At 43.9% G+C, this 15,180-nt stretch overlaps 1 protein-coding gene and 1 long non-coding RNA gene across 5 annotated transcripts in view; one reads left to right on the forward strand and one right to left on the reverse strand.

Annotated features, from left to right (window-relative positions):
• The window catches only part of CHLSN (cholesin), a 640,429-nt gene that overhangs the window by 549,976 nt on the left and 75,273 nt on the right, over nt 1–15,180 (forward strand). The window contains exon 1 of one of the 4 annotated variants that reach the window (XM_073636814.1): nt 11,188–11,402. The exons of 2 other annotated variants lie outside the window; for them this stretch is intronic. The gene's annotated coding sequence lies outside the window, so the exon portion shown is untranslated. Of the gene's footprint in view, nt 1–11,187; nt 11,403–15,180 lie in introns of those variants that run through there. One more of the 4 variants, XM_073636816.1, reaches the window with a different exon arrangement.
• The window catches only part of LOC141148925 (uncharacterized), a 62,271-nt gene that overhangs the window by 37,872 nt on the left and 9,219 nt on the right, over nt 1–15,180 (reverse strand). The gene's annotated exons all lie outside the window — the stretch shown is intronic.

Consider the following 15,180-nt stretch of genomic DNA (forward strand, 5'->3'; position numbering starts at 1 on the left):
GCAAGCCAAGCTTGAGCGTAATTCTTGGATGGTTTTTCCGACGGAAAATCCGCTCGTGTGTACGGGGCATTAGAGGCTGCTCAGAAGTTTGGTGCAGATGTTGGGTCCGCCAGAGAGTGGGGAAAGGCCAACTTTGGTCTTACTATTAAAAGGTTAAAGCAACTCTCAGCCATACATGACGAAATGACTAATGTACTGCATCATGGAGCAAAAAATAAATAAATACAGGTAACGGAAGACTCCATGTATCCCTGAACGGCAAGTCGCCACTACAGTGCCAGTGAACCACATCATGGGATAAAGGGAGGGCAGCAATAACAATCCACATTGGTACCTAGGGGTCAAAGGTAGTTCTAATTTCCCTATCCTACTGTCAAAAGGCCATTAAACAAGGGCATGTAAGTTAAAGCATGACGTTGAGGCCTCCTCTATCAGCCAGATAGCCCAGTAATGTTTGTATACATATTAAACCCTGTAGCAAAAAAGTGCATAAGTTCCCCAAATGGGATAAGCGCCAATACAGTTACAGGGCAGCCAGCAACCAACAGGTGGAACTGCCATGTGTTATAAAGGCAAGGAGCGGCATCTCACGTACCCTATAGAAACAATTAGCATACAGTAAGCTGAGCACTAAAACATAAACCATAATATGAACCGGGGTAAGGGCAACGATGTGTGGTCATCGGCAAGTAAGTAGCAGGGAACAATGTCACCTAAGAACATCCCTAAATAGTCTTGGATGACAGGTAGTGGCATAGTCCAGATCATACTGAAACCCATGTCAGTCTGGCAACAGGACTGAGATAACAGAACGAATATGGTGCTCAGGGGTCTGGTACTGAGCTTGGCTCTGTGGGTGGGCAGAGCAGCAGGAGGAGATTGAGCTTGTGAGGATTCAGAACATTTCTCCCGCGTACGCGACATGGTCTCAGGGGATCCATATCAGATAGAGGACAGAGGCAATAAGTCAGTTGGAGCAGTGAGAGAAAAAGTGGCAGATGGCAGACTTTGAAGACTCCTTCCTCCTTTCCTTTGCCGGGTTCAACTTAGACATGTCCTGGGGCCAGTATGTAAAATGGATTGTCCTGGTCAGGTTCAAAGGCAGACAGCCAAGCAGGAGCTCACATACAATGCTGCCCACGCCGTCATGCTTTGGACTTGCCCACCTTTCATAACCTATTTGTTGCGTGGGCCTGTTAGTGTTGTTTGCTGTTGCCCTCCTCTATGTTGGACTGCTTATGGATGTCCCATACAACTAAGATCCTGTGTCCTGTATGATTAAGAAAAAAAAAGTTTTTTCCTATTTTTACTTTCCAGCAAAATACTTTACTTGGAGTACAGGACAGGACTCACCTGAATTTAGCTGCATAGACCATGGTTATGACTAAGATCCTGTGTCCTGCATGCTGTATTCCAAGGAAAGGAATTTTTTGGTAAGTCACAAATCCTATTTGTAACTTCTGTCTATGCAACTGTTGGAGATTTCCACTCACTTCCTGTTTGCTAAAACAGTTTTCACAGGAAGTGGAGGGAATTTACTATAACATAGTTTCAGATAAGAGTAAAAAGCCTACAAGGGTTATAGCCATTCCACATTCTCTCCAAATAAAAAAAAAATCTTTTGACTATACATACAGTTTAATTGATCTCCCTGTTTACTGGTAGCCATGTTTGATGTAAGTGCTCTCCAAGATTGAAAGTAAAGCTGTGGTATTAGGATGTCAGATGTATGATAGCCCATAGATGTACCTCACTGTTCCATGATAATATAATGTGCAATTGTACAACATGGTTCTGTGCAGCTTATTATGCAGAAGCCCTTTGTTTTTATTTTCAGTAATTCTTTTTGGCATTGCTTGATCAGTACTAGATATTTCCTGTGTGAGATGCAAATTTAAAAGCTCCTATGTTTTGTAGCCCCAAATCCATCAAGTGAATGTAAATGACATAAATCCTTTTGCTGTTTAACCTGTGATGTTACTTTAGGTGCTTTGATCAAAAGCAGTAGTGCTCATTAGTACAGTAATTAGCAATTACCATTACTTGTTTTACCACATTAAGAATTTTGCTTTATTCCAGTCATTTTGTTTACTTGAGTTGTTGTGTGTGCTGTCAGTCATGTGCACAGTGGGCCCCAAAGCTTGCTGCATGGAATTTTTCCACTTTACCAAACAATTCCACTCCCCACTCCGTGGTTTTCTTTGTTTATTTTGTATTCCTCGTCCCTGTCATCAACAAAGTTAGTAACTTGCTTACAGAAAGGATATATTCAGATCTAGCGTGTGAGCTATTCTTAAAACTCTTTCAGCACAGTTTTTGCTCAGTCATTCTCGGTTGTAATTTTCCATGTTAGCGTAAACAGTTTCCTTTCATTTCTGTGAGATTTAAAGTTTATATCAAGCCAAAAAACTTCTCTGGTTTTGGAAAGAAGGTGGGCATACAATTTAATGACATCAGTGGACAGCTAGGTGGGTTTAGTCTTGGGGTAAATAGAGTTGTGCTAGTTCAACAACAGGTTCTTGTTCCCAATAGCAGGGGATTATAGGGGACAATGCAATAATAGCAACCATAATGTTTTAGTGCCTCCTTAAACGACAATTTCATTTTCAGTCAAGTCTGCCTTTGATGTTTCCTAGTTGCCTAGCAAAATATATTTTTTTTTTTTTTTTGCCACATCAGATAACTTTGTCAAGAGACTAACTTCAGCCTGGTATTCATATATGTCTCTAATCAAGTCACATCATTGTGGCTTGTCGCAGTTGCCCTTTTTTTTTTTTTTTTTTTTTTTTAAATGAATCTTCTGTGCAAATGTTGTGTAGCAATATACATTACAAAATATGTGTAGTTGCAATAGCGCCATATTACAAAAAGCATAGCATACATCCTGCAACGCTAAGCCAGTTGACCGTATGTCCTCACAATTACTATTATACATTTTTATATATTTGGTACTTTTCTTTTTAGTGAGCCCACCCACCCGCCCCCTGTGATACCCCCCCTATTAAAACCCTATATATTCAAGGCGCGTCCAATAGCCGACATAGGTTCAATGCATTATTCCAACTCAACTCTAGGCACTGGGCTGCTCCTAGTATAGCCCACCCCATTAATAGGGAGTGGATATTCTCGGAGCTAGAGTATCACTGATAACGGGCACGGCATTGACTGAATCCACAGGTTCCACATTCTCACAAATTTATTATAATTGCCTGACCTCGTGTAGAATGTTCTTTCGCTCCACACTGTGGAGTTAACAGTCCCTATCCAGGCTTCCGGGGTGGGAGGAGTACTTGATTGCCAGGACTGTGCAATCAGTTTTCTGGCTTGGAACAGGCATCTTGCCACCACCATCGCCATGTTCCTATCTCTTAAACCGTTAGTAGCATGCCCCAGCACACAGGTCTTGGGATCTAGCTCTAAGTTAATTTTAAATATGGTATTTATTTTCTTTAAGATCTCGGACCAATACCTAGCCAATTTTGGGCACCTCCAGAACATATGAATCAGATCGCCTGTTCCTCTGCATCTGGGGCACTCATCGTTGGTTCGGCGGCCAATCGCAAAGAGCTTTTTTGGTGTATAATAAGACCTGTGCAGTAGCATCAGGTGGGAGGCCTTTTGCGAGGGAGAGACCGACACCTCAGATCCCATTTCCAGGATCCTTTCCCACTGTATGTCTGTTATCTCCCCCACATCAGCCGCCCACCTGTCCCTGCCCCTGGAAGAACCAGCATTCATGTTTGTTTTCTTAATTAATTGACTATATATTGCTGTGATTAACCCCTTGGAGGTCTCTGAATTAATTCTTGTTTGTAATAGTGGGATCCTGCACCAAGTGGGGGGTTGCCTTCCAAACTGCTTTCTCAGGGCGTGTCTAATCTGTAAGTAACTATAGAATACACGATTTGGTAGCCCGTACTCATGCCTCAGCTCCTCAAAGGGTTTCAGAGTGCCCCCTTCATATAACTGTATCAACCGGCGGACCCCTTTCCTCTCCCACTTCTTATTCCTATCAACAGATAATAATTCCTGCAGGTTCTTGTTGTCCCAAATTGGTGAGTATTCTGAGACTCCCCTATACCCCATTATTCGCTTGGCTGTCTGCCAAACCCTGGTGATCATTTTAAGTGTCGGGGTCCCTCCTAGTAGTGAGTCTGCCTCCAGTGCTTCGACTAATGAGTTGTGTGGGCTGCCCTGTAGGATGATTTTGGCGTTCTTATTTCCCCCTCCATCAATGGCGCATCCCCCTAATTGCTGTAACTGGGCTGCCAGAAAGTAAGTACGCGGGTGGGGGACCCCCAGTCCCCCCTCCGTGGTGGAACACTGCAATTTTTGTAAGCCTATTCTAGCCTGTCCTTTTTTCCAAATTAATTCCCTAAAGAGGGATTGGATTTTTTGAAACCACTTCTCCCCGATCCATACTGGGGAGTTGTGGAACAGGTATAGCAGCTGAGGCAGCCATATCATCTTAATCAAGTTTGTCCGGCCCGCCACGGATAGAGGGAGTCTACACCAGGTATCGCATTTTTTCTTGAATTTTGATAGAAGAGGGACCAAGTTGTCCTCAATGAACGCACCGGGATCCTTGGACAGCACTACACCAAGGTACTTCATTTTCCCCGTGACTTTCAGTTGGGGTAAGCTCGTTGATATAGGGTTGGCCAATGGGTCGACCGGCAGGAGCGATGATTTCTCCCAATTGATTGTTAATCCTGAGAGTTTCCCAAAGTCCTCCACTAGGTGTATTACTTTCTCCAATGAGGAGGACGTGTCCCCTAGAAAGAAGAGGACATCGTCTGCGAAAAGTGCAATTCTCTCTTCCTCGCCATTTCTGCGGAAGCCCTGCAGTTCAGATGATGATCTCACCGCTCCCGCCAGCGGCTCCATGGCCAAGACAAACAGCAACGGGGATAGGGGACAGCCCTGTCTGGTCCCTCTTTCGAGGGGAAAACTTTCTGAGTAGTTATTGTTTATTTTGAGTCTTGCCCTTGGTTGGTTGTAAAGGATTTTTAACCAGCTGATGAATACGGGGCCAAATCCAAACCTCTCCATCACCCGCCAGAGATATTCCCACTCCAGGCTGTCAAAGGCCTTGGCGGCGTCCAGAGACAGTATGGCTCTAGGCCCCGCATTCTCCGCTGGAGCCTGGAGGTTCAAATATACCCTTCTGATATTGGTGCTGGTAGACCGGTCGGGGATAAACCCCGATTGGTCTGGATGGACCAGTTTTGCGATGCACTTATTTAATCTAGACGCCAGCGCCTTTGCTACAATCTTGGCGTCCGAACACAGTAGTGATATCGGTCTATATGAGGTGACTTCCAGTTGGTCTCTCCCCTCTTTTGGTATCACCACTATGTCAGCCTCCAACATTGATGGAGGTAGCCTTCCGTCCTTAATCGTCTGCTCCAATACTTTTAAAAGCTCCGGGAGTAGAACCTCCCCATATTTTCTGTAAATCTCCAGCGGCAGGCCATCCGGGCCGGGGGATTTCTGGCATGACAACTCTGCAACAGCCTTTTGCAACTCCTCCAGGGTCAGGGGAGACTCCATCTCGCTCCTGTCCCCCTCCGAGAGTACAGGCAGGTCCACCCCTCTCAGAAACCCATCCATATCACGCCGATCCAACCCCCGGCGCGACCTGTACAGGTCCCTATAGAACGTAGTGAAGGTCTCTAGGACCTCGGTGGGATCAGAAGTGATCTCTCCAACCGGTGTCCTAATTGAAAGAATGGCCGATGGGGATAGGTTGAACTTAGTTATTAGTGCCAACATCCGACCTACCTTCTCTCCTTCGCCATAATAACTTTGCTTCTGGAATAGTCTTTTGTTTTCTGCTCTTCTATTAATTAATTCCCTATACTCTTGTTGCCTACTAAGCCATACCTCCTGTTTTGCGGGGGTCGGGTCCGCCACATATTGTGCTTCTGCTTCCGTATCTTCTCTTCTAGCTCTCGCCTCCCATTCCCTTGACTTTTTCTTTACTGTAACAACCTGCTGGTGTAGTAATCCCCTAAGAACCGCTTTTAAAGTGTCCCAAACTACGGCCGTAGAGGCTGTGCCTGAGTTAAATATTACAAACTCTTTTAATTTAGAGGTAACTTCTGTTGGACTACCTATTAGGTCCAACCATAGCGGTTTTATTGACCACCTTTTCCGGCTAGTTCTGGCATTTAAGTTCAGAGTCAAGGTCAGGGGAGAGTGGTCCGATATGCCCCTCGGCTTGTATTCTATAGTCCCTATTAGTTGTAGAGCTTCGCTGTTGCCTACTGCCATGTCTATACGCGATAGAGTCGAGTGTGAACCTGAATAGCAGGAATACTGCCGGGTTTTTGGGTTGTGGGATCTCCACAAATCGCACCACCCGATCTCTTCCAGGAGTTGGCCTAACCGACCCTCCGAAACCCTTTCCGCCCGATTCATGGGCGGAAATCGATCCATTTTATTATCCAAAACTGCATTAAAATCCCCCACCGCTAATATCGGTACATCTGGCTTATTCTCAACAAATTCCAACAGATCCAATATGATCTCTGTTTTGAACGGGGGAGGGATGTAAATATTTGCTATTACCAGAGGCCTGTCTTCCACAATGCAGCTCAAAAAAATATAGCGGCCCAATGCATCAATTCTGGTTTCCCTGCAGGAGAACGAAATACCTCTCCCCACCAATATGCTCACCCCTCTTGAATATGAGGTGTAGACTGAGTGGTACTGTTCTTGGAATTTGTAATTCCGGACTTGTAATTTGGTGTCATTAGTGAGGTGGGTTTCCTGCAGGCAAACCAGTTCAACCCCGTAAGCTTCTAATGCCGTGAAAACTGCTGCCCTTTTAGCAGGGTCGCCCATACCCCTAACGTTCCAAGAGCCTATCTTTAACATATTAAAGAGAATTTAGAGAGAAAAAAAAAAGGAAAAAAAAGAAGAAGAAAAAGAAAAAAGATAGAAAAGGAAAAAGGAGAGGAGAAGGGGACTCCCCCCCCCCCCCATTTCCTAGGTGCAAATATAAACCACATGTGCTAATAAACCTTGCATTTGTTTTTATGAGCCCGCCCTTCGTAACTATATGTGCCTGACGTTCACTCCATTGCCTAACCTTGTGTTTTTCTATAAACCCCCCTTCCCCCCCGCCCTCAGCTTCGTGCATCCCTCTACTACCCACCCTTGTTCGTGACCCCCCCTTCTGCCTAACTAGGCTAGCCCTAGGGGCTGTGCTTGTGACCTTTTTCCCTCCTCCCAACCATACAAGGATTGCCTCCCCACACATATATTGAGAAAATACATTATGACTCACTACCACACTCTTCCCCCCCTCCCCCCCTCCCACAACCCTCCTCCGAACCCTTAGATCAGCATTTAAAACGTGTAACACTAATGTGATCGCATCCTTCATCCGTGCTTCCAACTCGCAAACCCCCCCTTCCCCCCTCCCACGTCCCCCGTGTAAACTACTGGTTGCTATAAGAAATGAAAAAAAGGAGAAAAAACAAGAAAAAAAGTAAAAGAGAAACAAATCAAATTTTCCTCTTTTCCTATCCAAATCTAGACTTATTTGACCCCTAGCTCTGCAGATCCGCTTTGTTGTCTTCCAGCCACTTTGATGCCCCTGCTGTTGTGTCAAAAAAAAGGGTGGACCCTAGGGCAGTGATACGTAGTCGCGCCGGGTACAGCAGGGCATATTCTACATTGTAGGACCGTAGATTGCGCTTAATGTCTCTAAATTCAGCCCTCTGTTTCTGGAGGTCTGGGGAGTAATCAGGAAAAAATAAGATCTTGGCTCCATTGTATAAAATGTCCCCCAGCTCTCTAGCTCTGCGCATCAATGTTACCTTGTCTCTATAGTTAAAAAGTTTCATTATTATTGGCCTGGGGTGCCCCCCTGTTGGCAAGGCCCTAGTTGGCACTCTGTGGGCTCTTTCAATAGTGAAGAAGTGGGAGAAGGTTTCCGTCTCAAATATTCCCCTAAGCCACCTCTCCAAGAACTCCTCAGGGTGAGGGCCCTCACACCGCTCCGGCAGGCCTACTATCCTCACGTTGTTCCTGCGAGACCTATTTTCCATTTCCTCCATTTTGGCTTTATATACGCCCATCTGCGTTTTTAAAGACTTGAACTCTTTTTTCAGTGGGGTTAATTCATCCTCAGCCTGGCTAACTCTATCCTCCAGCACAGTTGTTCTGGCAGTGGTCCTTTGCAGCTCTTGACTTAGTGTAGTTATCTCTTCCTTTAGGCCCGTTAGCTGGTCGCACAGGTCGCTTAGGGAGGCCCTACAGGAGTTAACAGCGCATAGAACATCTTTCAGTGTGGGTTCAGCTTCTATTAGTGCGTCATGCGCAGCAGCCTTGTTGGTTGCTAGTCCCGCAGCTTCACCCGCAGAGCTATTACTGCTCGCCGTTTTTATTGTATGTGTTGCCGCTGGCCCTTTTCCTAGGCTCCTCCTGTCCCCTGAGCCCCCCGCATGCAATCTGTCCTGTTGTAGCTGGGTGTTTTTAGATGGCGATGAGGTCGAGGGGTGCGCAAATTTTTCCAGCTTAGCTGCTGCAGCGGCTGCTGCCTGGTTCACCTTTTCTTTTGATGTGCGAGTCATTTGGGAGCTGGTGTTGTCCTGCTGTTGTGATTCTTCTCCCTTTTTCCTTGTCATAACTTATTATATAAGATTATGAAAGTATAGAAAAGAGTTGAGCCGCTCGTGGAATTAATGCTATCCCCCCCCTCTCTTCACCTTTCCCGTTTGCTGCTGCGCTAAGGAGACTGTCTAAGTTTAAGGGTAGGCGGTGTTTCGGCTCCGTTAGATTTATATAATATGGCGTGAAGTTGGCGTCCGTCAATCTTGTTAATGCGACTCACCACTAGCCCTCAAAGAGTGTCTGCTCCCTAATAGGTACAGTTCACTGCATAACAGCACACCAGACTACCCACTCTTGCCTAAGCCCAAAGGACTGATCATTAATTTGCAGTGTGTGTTGTTCTGCCTGGATCCACCTGAGCCTCCCCCCTCACCTTGTCTGCAACAATGGACTGGCCCTTAAAAAGATGGGGGAGACAGTCCACCCCTGTTGAGGCCGCACGGGCTGGTACCTTAATGCTGCCAGGTGCCGCCGCTTCCTCTTGCTGTTACCGAAGCCGTTGCCCGGGTAACCGCAAACAACTAGTAGCTCGTGCTCCTCCACACCGCTCCAAGGGCTCCGACTGCTTCCTCTCCCAAGCCGCTGTGTCAATACACCGCCGGCACGCTGGGACGAGCACTGTTTAGGGGGGGCCAGGCGGCTAGGCGAACGCCGAGCTCTGTAAGGTGCTGGAGGCACAGCTAGGCAGGCCGGGACGCTAAGCTAGGTCCGGGGGACACGGAGGCATCGGGCTGGGAAGCACACACTCAACCCTCCTCTCACTCTGACATCCGGTCACCGCCTAGCAAAATATTTACCTTCATCCCTGGCCTTTGACTCCTGGCCACGCAACTACCACTAGACATGTGTTGTCGCTCAGCCTGTTCCTTCCTTTGGCTTGGTCTGTACTGATGGCTAAGGGCTGCCATGAGTATGGACTAGTCAGCGGGACCTTTGGAATGGGGACAGGGCTGTAGATAATTTTTTTTCCGGGGGGAAAAAGGCATTATTTACACTTTTATGTTGGGGGAGGTACGGTAAAAACGTGACAGCAGAATGGTGCCGTGAGACTTTGCAATGCAGCGCAGCAAAAATTATCCACATTCAACTGAATAGAATGCAATGCACGCAGTTGTGGTTCGGTAGTGTACTCATTAGTACAGCGAGCTCCTCTTAAGTTCCCTAGTTTTTTTTATTCCTTCAGCCCGCTGGGTTGAACTAAAAAAAACTTACCGTGTGATCAAGGCTTTAGATCGCATTCATATGTTCTATGGGGATGAAGGGATTTTACTTTGTAGGTTACCCTGAGGGCGGAGGACAAAAATTTATAAAAAAAACAACTTCACAGAAACCAAAGATATTTATCAAACAGCTATATGGTATTATTGGTCCTGGGGCTATTGTTTATTTGACAACTCCCATCCTTTTATAGCATGGATCATTGCTAGTGTTCTAATCCCTGAAATCCTAACTAATTTGCTCCATGATAACCCTTGGTTAAATATCCTTTTTTTCTGTTCAAAGTTCAACAAGAATGCTTGTAGTCCACTCTGAGGGGAGTAGTAGGGGCCAAATCACTACAAGATCGCTAGGCAAGTTAATTGATCACGTAGGGGTTTATTTAATAAAGCTGGAGAGTGCAAAATCATGCTCACTTTTGCATAGAAACCAATCAGCTTCCAGGTTTTATTGCCAAAGCTTAGTTGAACAAGCTGAGTTCAGAAGCTGATTTGTTTCTATGCAGAATTGAGCCTGATTTTGCACTCTCCGGCTTTAGTAAATTAATCCCTTAGGCTCTACCCTTTCCCCAACTCTGCTTTATTCCTGTATCTGCGCTAACTGGAGAGATTTCCCATCACTTTCTTTACCTCTGGCCCCTGTCACCAGAACAGCAAGTGAGGGTTTATTTCCTTAATGGGGACTCAAATAGCTGATAAAAACGAACAGTTGTCCATTCTCCATACTTTAAAACAAGGGGGGAAAAACGTTCGTCTGGAGTTGTATCCATATGTTAAATGCCTCTCCTGTATGAAAAGTAAGAGTTTGTCATAGCATCCTTTTTCCTACAGATACTGATAGAGGGTGAATGTTCCCATGAGTTTCAAGGTTCAGATAATTTATAATTAGTTTTTGCTTGTTTGTTAATTTTGTAGGAATCTATAGCCTACAATCATCCTTTGCTCAAGGGAATGGGTGGCAACCTAACAACTCCCACTGGACCATTTATTTCCTTAGAGTTTTCTGATTAATATCTGACCATTAAAGCTGAACTTTCTTTTCACTAGAACTGAATGGAATGATCAGTCCCAGCATATATCATACCTCTGCACCATGTTGCTCTGATGTCTGCAGATCCTCAGATAGTCTGGCTTTAGTTGAGGCTTTGTACCATGTGACATTCTGTATAGTCTGATGTAGACAGAATGCCTTCCATAGCCACTTTCTGCTGCATCTCTAGCCTAGAACACACCCCTCTGTAGTCTTTTAGACACTGCAAATGATGTAACTCCCTTCACAGCTCTGATGGTGGGTGGGATAGAATACATCCTAATTTTATTCAGTCCCACCCAATCACACCTACAGAAAAAGTCCATACTTCCAAGTCCCTCCTAACAGATCACACCTTCCCAGAGCCTGAACCTTCCCTCAAACTACAGAGGCTCGAATTGAAGCATGATGGGACGTGTAGTATCAAGACTGGTAAAGAAAGGAAACAGGAAGTCAGATAACTTTGAAATTCAGCCAGAAGAAGGAGTGACATCACAGACACAGAAACCTGCCTTTTAAAGCTAAAGTAGGTAAGATAAAGATAAAATGATAGTGGGGTTGTGATTAATTTACATGCACACTGCATCTGTTTTGGGGAGGAAAAGCTGGAGTTCTGCTTTAATGTTATTGAATATGGTTTTAATGCTTCTAGTTATTGATCTTCTGGCTTTCTCCAAACTGCCAAAACGTGCAGGTCAAACCCAAGGTTCAGAATCTATTTCAATTGTTCACCTCTTCAAACAGCTGTTCGATTTTGGGATCTTACCTGTTACTGATTGTTTATATAAAGAAACAACTTGCCAGAATGAAGATGTCTTTGTTACTAGATAATAGCAATACCATGTTGTGTCTCAAAATCAGGTTATCGTGATGTAAATCTTTTTTTTTTTTATCTTGGCTATTGTTTTGTTTAATATTATTTGGGTGCACATTTGAAAGCTTTCAGTGAGCAAAGAGATGGAGGCTACTTGGATATGACTGGTCTAGTGCATCACATAGGACACATTTATTTGGCTTATAAACCTTACAGGGTTCAAGGGATATGATTGTCTCTGCATTGTGAGCCACAAATTTGTGGCTATGAGCAAGATTTCTAACTGTTACCACCTACCCATCAGCTGTTGCTTGGTGGCAGCTCGTTTCTTGGAACAAAATATGTTTACTAGGTTTGGATTCCTGCAAACTCTTGTCTTTTTTTCTTGTGTACTGAACACTGTGTAATAATTGGGAGGAGACTGTACACTATTTCCCAATCTCATTCTTGGCTCTAGGTTGATATCTTCAGAGGCTCATAATTCACTTCCCAGAGATGGCGTTCAGTCTGTGTTTCCCATCATGTTACAATTTTGTATTACATTTTTAAACATTTTAACATTAAATTGCTTTCAGGAAAGTTATTAGCACCGATGTGTAAATCCCTAGCTCCTTTGTCATTCTGTTCCTGAGAGAAATACTACTTTTATTTTCCAGATGCTACAGGTGTACTTGCTCAGCTGCAGAATGTATTATTACGTTCAGGCAGTGTATTGTGATCATTTTAAGAAATATTCCTTGACCCTAACCTTGCTTGAGTCAGTTATGGTCAGCCTCGGTGTACTTTCCGCTCGTTATATTTTTTTTAAGAGAACACAGAGGTTTTCCTAAAGGGTGCTGACCTTGGTTTGGACTCTTGCCAGGTTGTAAACTTTGTATATAGTGCTTGCTGCCAAACTGACCACATCAACCCCAGCTGTGTTTATAAGAGAACACAGGCAGCTGGGATTAAATAATGAAATGCATGCCCAAGAGACAAAATGTGTAAGTCGGAACCAAAATATAACGTGACAAACTAGAGGACAAATATTGCATGTTTGTAGCAGGGCTTCCTGGTTGCCTAGCAGCCATATATGCAGAATATATTTACAATCCAGGTGAATGAGATATCATATATACCAAATAATATTACAGCAATAATGATAGAGTTGCTTAAAGTAAACCTGTTGGAAAATCTGATAATATAAAATAAGCTTTGCAGCTGGTGAAATTTTTTTTTCAGAGCTGTGTCTCCTACAGAACCCCTTCCTGGAGTAGCTATACAATTACAGCTTTCCTAAAGTTGCTTTTTGCATATCTATAACTCAGGAATCTATGGGCATTTTTAGACTGAGACCACACATGAGATTTAAATGGATGTTAGGAAGAGATTTAATGGGTGCGTCCAACTCTCTAAAATGGGGTTGGAGGGTGCACTGTATTACAGACCTATGAAAATGATTTGAAAAATCATTTTGCTAGCTCCAAAAAGCTAGGATTCAGCAACAACCCATGGAATTCATAAAGAGTTGTACTAAAATAAGATGTGCTGTCCCTTTTAAGTGATAAAATAACAAAAACAATTGAAAAATCATAAATTAATATCATCATGTGGAAAACTGTATAAATGCAAACAACCATTAAGTGAACAATTAAGTGAACTAACGTTCATAAATCAACAGTGTGGACGGAAAGTATTCAGACTCCCTTAAATTGTTCACTCTTTCTTATATTGCAGCCATTTGCTAAAATCATTTAAGTTCATTTTTTTTTCCTCATTAATGTACACACAACACCCCATATTGACAGAAAAACACAGAATTGTTGACATTTTTGCAGATTTATTAAAAAAGAAAAACTGAAATATCACATAGTCCTAAGTATCCAGACCCTTTGCTGTGACACTCATATATTTAACTCAGGTGCTGTCCATTTCTTCTGATCATCCTTGAGATGGTTCTACACCTTCATTTGAGTCCAGCTGTGTTTGATTATACTGATTGGACTTGATTAGGAAAGCCACACACCTGTCTATATAAGACCTTACAGCTCACAGTGCATGTCAGAGCAAATGAGAATCATGAGGTCAAAGGAACTGCCTGAAGAGCTTAGAAACAGAATTGTGGCAAGGCACAGATCTGGCCAAGGTTACAAAAAATTTCTGCTGCACTTAAGGTTCCTAAGAGCACAGTGGCCTCCATAATTCTTAAATGGAAGACGTTTGGGATAACCAGAACCCTTCCTAGAGCTGGCCGTCCGGCCAAACTGAGTTATCGGGGGAGAAGAGCCTTGGTCAGAGAGGTAAAGAAGAACCCAAAGATCGCTGTGGCTGAGCTCCAGAGATGCAGTCGGGAGATAGGAGAAAGTTGTAGAAAGTCAACCATCACTGCAGCCCTCCACCAGTCTGGGCTTTATGTCAGAGTGGCCCGACGGAAGCCTCCCCTCAGTGCAAGACACATGAAAGCCTGCATGGAATTTGCTAAGAAACACCTGAAGGACTCCAAGATGGTGAGAAATAAGATTCTCTGGTCTGATGAGACCAAGATAGACCTTTTGGCCTTAATTCTAAGCGGTATGTGTGGAGAAAACCAGGCACTGCTCATCACCTGTCCAATACAGTCTCAACAGTGAAGCATGGTGGTGGCAGCATCATGCTGTGGGGGTGTTTTTCAGATGCAGGGACAGGACGACTGGTTGCAATCGAGGGAAAGATGAATGCGGCCAAGTACAGGGATATCCTTGACAAAAACCTTCTCCAGAGTGCTCAAGACCTCAGACTGGGCCAAAGGTTTACTTTCCAACAAGACAATGACCCTAAGCACACAGCTAAAATAACGAAATAGTGGCTTCACAACAACTCTGTGATTGTTCTTGAATGGCCCAACCCGAGCCCTGACTTAAACCCAATTGAGCATTTCTGGAGAGACCTAAAAATGGCTTTCCACCAACATTTACCATCCAACCTGACAGAACTGGAGAGGATCTGCAAAGAGGAATGGCAGAGGATCCCCAAATCCAGGTGTGAAAAACTTGTTGCATCTTTCCCAAAAAGACTCATGGCTGTATTAGATGAAAAGGGTGCTTCTACTAAATACTGAGCAAAGAGTCTGAATACTTAGGACCATGTGATATTTCAGTTTTTCTTTTTTAATAAATCTCCAAAAATGTCAACAATTCTATGTTTTTCTGTCAATATGGGGTGCTGTGTGTACATTTAATGAGGAAAAAAATTAACTTAAATGATTTTAGCAAATGGCTGCAATATAACAAAGAATGAAAAATTTAAGGGGGTCTGAATACTTTCCGTCCCCACTGTATGCGCAAATTGTGAATATTAATGTCCAAAAAATTATTTAGTGCAGTGATTAATAATGAAAGTCCATCAAAAGCAACCACTAATACAATAAAAATCCAACTGTAATAAAGGTGAGTAAAGTGCTCACTGCTATAAAGAACTTCTGCTCATCAGTGCTCCGGTGCTCATAAGTGCTCTTTAAGAAGAGGGGCCTCTTACCA

The sequence above is a fragment of the Aquarana catesbeiana genome, linkage group LG06, assembly GCF_042186555.1.
Source record: "Aquarana catesbeiana isolate 2022-GZ linkage group LG06, ASM4218655v1, whole genome shotgun sequence".
NCBI classification, from domain to species: Eukaryota; Metazoa; Chordata; class Amphibia; order Anura; family Ranidae; genus Aquarana; species Aquarana catesbeiana.